Raw genomic sequence first — 8,284 nt, 5'->3', positions numbered from 1 at the left:
TTCTGAAAGACTTCCTAGCCAGCAGCTGTCTCTGTTCTTGCTCAATGCCAGGATAAACTATATCACTAAATTTGAACAAGTACCTATTCATACCTTACATCTTCTTACTCTCCCTTCTTCACCCACCTCCTTACTTTTATCAATTTCTCCCCCTGGCTTTCTCTCTAAATATATCGTAAGCCTGCTTCATTCTGCAGTTCCTGCTTGTATTATATTAACTTACCTTTAATTTCTCTATAAACTGGTTGAAATGCCTCTAAATACTAAATCATCATCTAACTTCTATCTAGCCTTAATCAATGTTTTCACATTATGTCTAATTTGGTATAATTATTTAAACTGAATTTTTTTGTATTATTTCTGAAAATTGTATAATTATTGTTTCTCATGCCTCCGCTGAAAATGGGCTCCTACCCAATCGGACTATCCTGGTAATCAAATGTCAATTAAATAAATAGGTGCCCCTGAGTTTAGGATTTTAGCCACATGCTTCACTCATTTTCAGGGGCTTTGTCCTAAATTCTCTCCTCTGGAAGATGAGAGAGTATGAGGTGTGTGTGTTTAGTACATTCAATAGTCTGCTCTTCCTAGTTATTTTACAATGAAGCGGAAGAAGCAAAATTTTGTGAATTTAAAGGAAAACGACTTTTAAAAGAAAACTCAGTACTGACTACAGGTTTATTATTAGACCACATTCGGAGTAATAACCACCACAAAGAATGTAAGTCTTATGTTTGTTTAATTCTCAAACGGAACCTGAATATCATTCTTTCAGGATTTCATGACTGAAAGGATTAGGTGGAGCCTTTTCTGCAAAGGGAATCTTTTGGGTTTAATGTCACACCTCTCAAGTGTACCTCATTACGAGGAAAGTACCTCATTTGGGCCTGGGGTCTTAAAAGGTTCATGTTCCTTGAATGTCACACATTCAGTGTTAGGTATTTTTAAGTGAAACCCGTGGTAAATAGAAATTAATCATATTAATTCATTAAAAGATCATCTTTGGGTACTTTTCTGTTAAACCCCTACCACACATTTTCGGTCCCAGACTGGCATGTTTCGACTTATTTAACAGTGAAATGTGTACATTTTTCAGACTCACTGGCTGAATTCACTCAGCTGTGCATCACTCTTACATGGGGCCGATCAGTTTATCACATGTAAGCTTCTGTAATACTAGCCAAAGATTGATTTGGCATTGACGGCCATCCCACATTCAGAGATATCATCGACCCCGCGGTTTGTTTTTCACAGACCTTGCAGTCTTACTTGTTTTCAACTGTTCTCCCCTTTCAAACGCATCTCTGCGGGTGATTTCTTATTCTTGATCTAAGTCACTCTCATCCCTGAAACCCCATTCCAAAAGAGTGATGTGCACAAAAATGCTGGAAAAGGAAGGGTAAGACTACAAGGTCTATGAAAAACAAAGTGCAGTCCTATATTGAGAGAAATAAATCACCCAGACACCATGTAGTAGGAAGGGGAGGACAGTGGAAAGCAAGACCACAAGGTCTGTGAAAAACGAAGCGTGGTACTGATCCGAAGCTTGGCTTGTGACTGTTTTATATTTAGACATTTTAGTTAAATTTGAGCTGTAACTGAATTCACTTTTTTTCTTTTTGCCATACCCCCTCTGTCTCCAAATATATCAAATTAAAAAAGTAGTACTCTGTGTAACTTGGAGCTTTGCTCTGAACGACTCTACAAGGATCTCCCTCACTGAGTATACTTGCGAGTTTTTAATTCCCACATGTAGATGTCTTTATTATTGGGGAAACCTTTGTTATGCATCTTTAAAACGTGCGCGGCCAACAGGGCTGCCTTTGGAAATATTTCATTGTGTTTGTGCGAACAAGTGTTTAGGTCGGCCCTTTACGGGTGTAGCCTCCAACAAGTCATAGGAGGACTACAAAACTGTTATTCGCACTGTCTGGTTTCCATCTAAAATTGGCTTGTGGTATTTAATTCCCTATCTTCTTACACTTCCCAGGTATTCGTATGTGGAGTTGAGGTGGTATCCAGCTGTGAAGTGCATATGTTGGAGGCTGTCTTCAGGCTGGAAACTACTGATATAAACCAGTGGGATTGTTCTGGTTAGCTTTTTTCAGTGTGTAGGGGAATTTGTTTGGAATAAATGATTTTTTTTCTGAAAAAAAATAAATAACTGGAGGTAGCGAGCATATCACCTCTGTGATTACTGTAAGAAATACATCGACGGCTGATAATTAAGAGCAAAGAAAAAGGTTGAAGTTACTTTTATATATGTAAAGCTTGCTTGAAGCAAGTAATTGACACAATCGAGTGTCTTGGTTTTCCAAGTACTGTCTTGGACACGCCACTCTGGGGCCAAAAACACGTGGTAGGGGTTTAACGGAAAAGTACCCATCTTTGTAAGTAAAACCAGCATATTTTAACCATCCTATGATCTTCCTAGTTTAAGTTGCTAGTAAGCCATTAGTATGTGCTCCATATTTTGCCCATTTGTTCCACATTATGAGGGCTACTCTTTAGGGTTGCCACATTTTCGAATGCCGAAAGTGGGACATTTTTTGTACAAACGTCAGATTTTGCAATGCAAAACATACCCACGGCCAGTATAAAGGACAGAACTTCACTTTTTTGCCTAAATAAATGCTTATTCTTGTATTATTTTAGTTGCTTATGTTTCTTATAACATTTAGGTGTTTCAGAAACAGAATTACTTTTTTATGCAACTATTACATAAAATATAGGAAATATGTTTGTCCTAAAATCTCAGGACATTTGCCATTTTTTTAATTTTTTTTGCAGGACACAACTACACAAAGAGGGTCCTCGCAAAGTGGGACAGGTGGTAACCCTACTACTCTTTCTTATTTTGAAGATAGTAAGTGAGAGCTATGAATAAATAGTTATAATTAACTGTAAGACAGTAGGTCTTTTCTATCACTACAATGTAGTCCTCTTTTACACAGCAAGCTATACTAAAACTGTCCGCAGACATTACGCAATCTGACATTATACCAAACGTTCGCAGTCTAATACAAGCAACAACAAAAATGTAAATCCGGAACTTCACATTATTGTTGCACAGGCTTTTAAACTGCGCATGTCCGAATCCCAACCTGCAACGGTGCAAACATTGTAAGCCCTAGCAAATAAGCAAGGGTGTTCAGGAAAAAAGGAAGTCGTAAAGTGGCTTTTAAAGTGCAAGTCTCTTTTATGACTTAATTAGTGGACTAATTCCCCTTGCTTGAAAACACGAAAACTGAGGCTACAATGACTTGGTACGTTTCTGTACAATAAATCATTATACTGCATGTTGCTTGAAAAATAGTGTCATACTGGCTTCTGTTTTCTCTCACGGTTTTATGAAAGGTAGCATTATGCCGGAAAACATTAAAAATATGTGGTATAATACATTAAGTTGTATACTACGTACTTTTAAGCGTTCAGATTTTTACTGAATATTTTTGGTGGTTTTCTGGCAATTCGCTGAGGATAGAAGTCACTAAATAATAACGTATATTAAGAGTTTCAGACTATATAGTCTTCAGAAGACAAATGTTAACACATGTTATTCTACAAACTTAAGTTTATAAGAGCAATATTTAAGACCTGCATCTATTTTGGGGCCTTTGCACCTTACATTATTGTAGGCTTTGACGAGATTTCTTACGGTTAGAGGTATGGTACTAACGTTTGACAGCTTTTATTGTAACTGTTTCGATAGGCCACGTCTGATTTTTCCTGCTAAGTTAAGAAGAATAGTTAGTTGGGTAATCTCCAAGTGTAGTACCTCGCAGTTAGTTCTGCGCAGCTTTGGGCGTGTCTTAACTGATTGGCAATGGCAGGGAAAATCTAGTTTGAGTGACAGGTATGCTAATTTCCGTACTGGAGTGACAGGCATGCAAATTCCCACATTGTGTATACTGTGCCGTCATGTCTTATTTTAATACAAATAGTACTGCCTGCTGTTACAGCTTCAGAAGTTTTAATAGCTCAGTTTATTTACAATTAACCTATACAACGTTTTTCCTTTAATATTATAACTGTTTGATTTCTGTGTGTTGCACTGATAACTTCGGTAGCTTTGTGCACTGGTTAATGGTCGTCACAGCGGAACTCCGGTCCGCTAATGATTGGCAGTTGATTTTACGTGCTGAGTTGCCAGCCCTAATGCACAACCTTCAACGAAGGTACGCCCATTCACGCATGTCTCCACACAGAAGACGCTCTAGCTGAGAGTCGAACCGGTCAGCGTCTTACTGTGAGGCGACAACGCTACCGCAGCACCACCACCGCGTTTACTGCATCGTGTAATGAAGTTAAAATTCACAACGTTCAAACTAGTCTGCACAGCCTTCAGATAGGTTAAAACAGTTTAATTACGATAAACCTCACTAACTTCATGTCAGATATTCTGAAATCAATGACAGTCTTCGAGCCATATTTAAATAACATATAGACTTACTTTGGAGATTAGCTTAGAATAGCTTTCCTGACTTAAACAGTATTTAAAGGTGATTTAACTAAACGACTAAATATTTGTGTGCTTTGGTATGCTTTGAATATTCAAAGATGCTGCCTTGCCACGGCAGGAGCCATGTGAATATCCATTTGGGTGTGGGGTCCGTGTGGCTGGAGGCTTGTTTGGGGCAGAATTTGCTACTGCGCATCCTGCAAAGTACTACACTTGGAGATTATTGTTTAAGACGCCCGAGCAAATCGCAAATTAGAAAAGATTGATGCTAATAATTTACTATCATCTCGACTCCTTGATGGTCCCAGATTAATATGTGTTTTAAACGATTCATATTATACAATTTACTCTCCTTTTTGTTGTTTCATTCTGGAGGATTATCCCAGAAAAAAAACGGACGTAATAATTCAGAGACAATAATTTCTTGCAGCATATTTTCTACTGATTGTTTGAGTCATTCAGCTAGTGTCACTGATCATACGCAAATTATGTTTAGTGTCAGTGTTCATACCTCTCAACTGTCCAGATTTTTGCATTATATTTTTAGTCTGCTCCGCGGTGGTGCAGCGGTAGCATTGTCGCCTCACAGCAAGAGGTTCTCCCGTTCGATTCTCGGCTGGAGCGCCTTCTGTGTGGAGTCTGCATGTCCTCCCCGCAGTCGAGTGGCATTCAAAAGACATTCGTGAATGGGCGTGCCTTCGTTGAAGGTTGGGCGTCAAGCTGGCACCTCGGCACCATAAAAATCTACTGCCAATCGTTAGCAGACCGGATTTCCGCTGTGGCGACCCCTAACTGGGAAAAGCCGAAAGAAGAACAACAATTTTTAGTCTGCTCCTCATAAAATTTGCAGTTCAAACCACTGTGATCGAAGTCATTAAATCATGATAGACTTTGGATTTTTGGTTCATAGGTTCATAGATTAGTTCATAGATTAGTACTAGGCTAACTGCCCTTGTGGGCCATTTTTAGCCTAACCAATTACCCCATGTGAGAATCAAACCCTGCACCTTGTGTCTGGCTTAAATTAAACATGCATGCTAGCACAAAACATGTTGTAGAGTATGTTTGTAAGAGCAATATTTAAAATTTGTCCCTATGTTTGGGCTTTTGTCCCTCCCTCTTGCACTAAGAGGTTGGATTTTCAGGCTTATATTAAACATGCATGCTAGCATGTAGCTTGTGTCAGTGGTTTAGGGTTATGGTGCTTATGTTGTAGGATAGAGATGTAGAGTTAAACTTCTGTAGAGTTATGGTCGGAGTTTGTATTAGAACATTACCCCACCAGATGCGCAGAAGCAAGGACCGCCCAAACCCCGCCGAGCACTCTGTGCATAATGTTTACTTTTAGAAATGCTTTGAATAAACATCGGAAGACCATCGTCAGAAAAATCAGTATGTTAAACATTGTAATTATTTCAATACAAAGCCTTTTCTGTTTTGTATATTAAATGTTAGACTAAGTAATTTGCCAATTTAATTTTCATTAAGTTAATAAAAAGTTGTTAGATTTTTCATCCCTTTCATTAGGGGTGCGTTGCTTTTTTATAATTACCATGAATTTACGTATGTTTATTTCATACGAGTTTTTAAATGAATGAAATACAGTTAAATGCATTCATTTAGAAGATCATGACATTTATGAAGTGAGTAAAAAAGAGGATTTTGATAAGGTGAAGATGAAATTTGGGGGGGATGATGGAAAAAAGTGTACGTCTGGGTTATTTAACCAGCAAAGATGTTGAAAAACAGTTCACTGTTAGAGGCAGTGAACTGGCTGTGTTTTTTTGTTTGCCTAAGATTCATAAAAGAATGTATGATCCTTCGGGCAGGCCAATTATTTCAGCCTGCAAATATTTTTTACATAATATAGGTACTTTATTACATATTACTGCCCTTTGATCAAGAACTTTATTAATAAACAAATTATTTATTGGATTATTGGTTCCTGTTCGAGTCTTTTTCGGAATATTGTTGTATTTGGAGTATACGAGTGACTAGACTGTTGTTATGATATATTTTCTGATCCGAATATAGATGTTCCCCGGGTGTTCCGAGGCGACTCCTCTTCTATACTAGGAGCTGCGAGTAATAGTGGATCCATGACGGAGTCACAGAGATCTATGGACTAGTTTTTAAACATTCCTTCGACTTCAGTTGGAATGGTGGGTGATAATCGCTTGGTAAATTCCAATGTGGGTAACAATACAGAACAGTTTCTTGATGTATATTTAAATGAAAGATCTAAACGTGCATTAAATCCCTTCTCTTCTATTGGGTTTGCAGCAAATGCTATTTCCAATGATGAGAGAAGATTGGGCTAAATTTGAGAAACTGTTAGAGAAGGAAACAAGGGTGCATTATAATATTTTGGGGTTGCAAAGATATTTAAATCTAGGCATTACCCCGAGAGGCTTACGCTTTATAAAAAAATCCAAATACCCCGTTTGATGATATATGCAGCACTGATAAACAGTTTAGAGAACGTTGGGTTGCTGCATCACAGAAATGTGTCATGGATTGGTTACAAATTCTGCTCGAGAGAGAGATCAGATAAAACAAATGAAATTGAAACAAGAACTGTTTGTGCTTTCAAATGAAATCTCTGTCTCTCTTGGGGGTGCCAATATCAAAAGTTTAATTGAGGATATTGGCACAAAATTAAAAGTTTTAGAAGAGGAGTTGACAGAATACAAAAAACTAAGTTATTGCTTGACATTGAGGACTATGAAAGTGGGAGGGCTTTTGTGAAATCAACGAATTACAGGCGAAACGAAAAACTTCAAGGCGGAGGTTTTAAGAAACCTCATTCCGTTTCATTTGCTTCTTCGGAAGGTGTCAGTCAAAGCAAGTCAAGCGGAAGTTACGTAGAGGAATTTCCACCTTTGCCGACCCCACAGCAAGCTGACGACTATCAACAGCATTTTCATTCCAATGGCGCCATTGTACAGGGACAGAAACGAGAGAGAAACAGTTCGAAGGGAGCAAATAAAAAGAACTTTGGACAATTTAACAGTAAGAGAACCAAATGGTATTGATAACTTTAGGTGTAATGATATTAATTTGGTTATTCATTTGTCGAATTGTGTTTTATCAGTGGCAGTGTTAAATCTGGGACTGAAGTTTGTTCCTACGGTACTTCCCTGATTTTATTTATTAAAGCAAGACATTTTTAAATTAATTCGTAAATTGCATTTAAAAATGTTTTTTAAAGATGTTCCTAATGATTGCTTGGATTGTTCTAATAATTGCTCTACAGGTGACAGTTTTTTTTCATGCCTTGAAAGTGAGAATGAAGAGATTGATATGTGTGAAATGAATGCATATTGTAGACTGGACACAGTCAATATTCCAATTTATTAACAAATTTATACCCCCTTTTCACAATGAAAATATTACACATTTTAGTTCAATGTTGTCTTTTGAAGGGAAAAATATTTGTAATAAGACTAATAACAACAAGGGAAGTATTGAATATAATTTAACATATAAGGAGTGGCAAGCTTTACAAGATTTGAGTAATAGAAAGGAAATGGTGATAAAACCAGCGGACAAGGGGAATAAAATTGTAGTGATGAATGTTTTACAATACCATAAAATGTGCATGGATCATGTAGAAGATCGTGACATTTATGAAGTGAGTAAAAAGAGGATTTTGATAAGGTGAAGATGAAATTGGGGGGGTTGATCGAAAAAAGTGTACATCTGGGTTATTTAAATAACCAGAAAAGATGTTGAAAAAAAGTTCACTGTTAGAGGCAGTGAACTAGTTGTGTTTTTTTGTTTGCCTAAGATTCATAAAAGGATGTATGATCCTCCGGGCAG

The 8,284-nt window shown here is 37.5% G+C and overlaps 1 protein-coding gene across 1 annotated transcript in view; it reads left to right on the top strand.

Annotated features, from left to right (window-relative positions):
* Positions 1–3,100: 3,100 nt before the first annotated feature.
* LOC122798400 overlaps positions 3,101–8,284 on the top strand; it is a 99,810-nt gene continuing 94,626 nt past the window's right edge. Inside the window, exon 1 of the mRNA XM_044067307.1 lies at positions 3,101–3,266. The gene's annotated coding sequence lies outside the window, so the exon portion shown is untranslated. The remainder of the gene's footprint in view (positions 3,267–8,284) is intronic.

The sequence above is a fragment of the Protopterus annectens genome, chromosome 3.part1 (assembly GCF_019279795.1).
Source record: "Protopterus annectens isolate FY-2018-M chromosome 3.part1, PAN1.0, whole genome shotgun sequence".
Taxonomy (NCBI): domain Eukaryota; kingdom Metazoa; phylum Chordata; order Ceratodontiformes; family Protopteridae; genus Protopterus; species Protopterus annectens.
The sequence above is the reverse complement of the archived record's forward strand: the minus strand, read 5'-3'. Positions and strand labels throughout refer to the sequence as shown.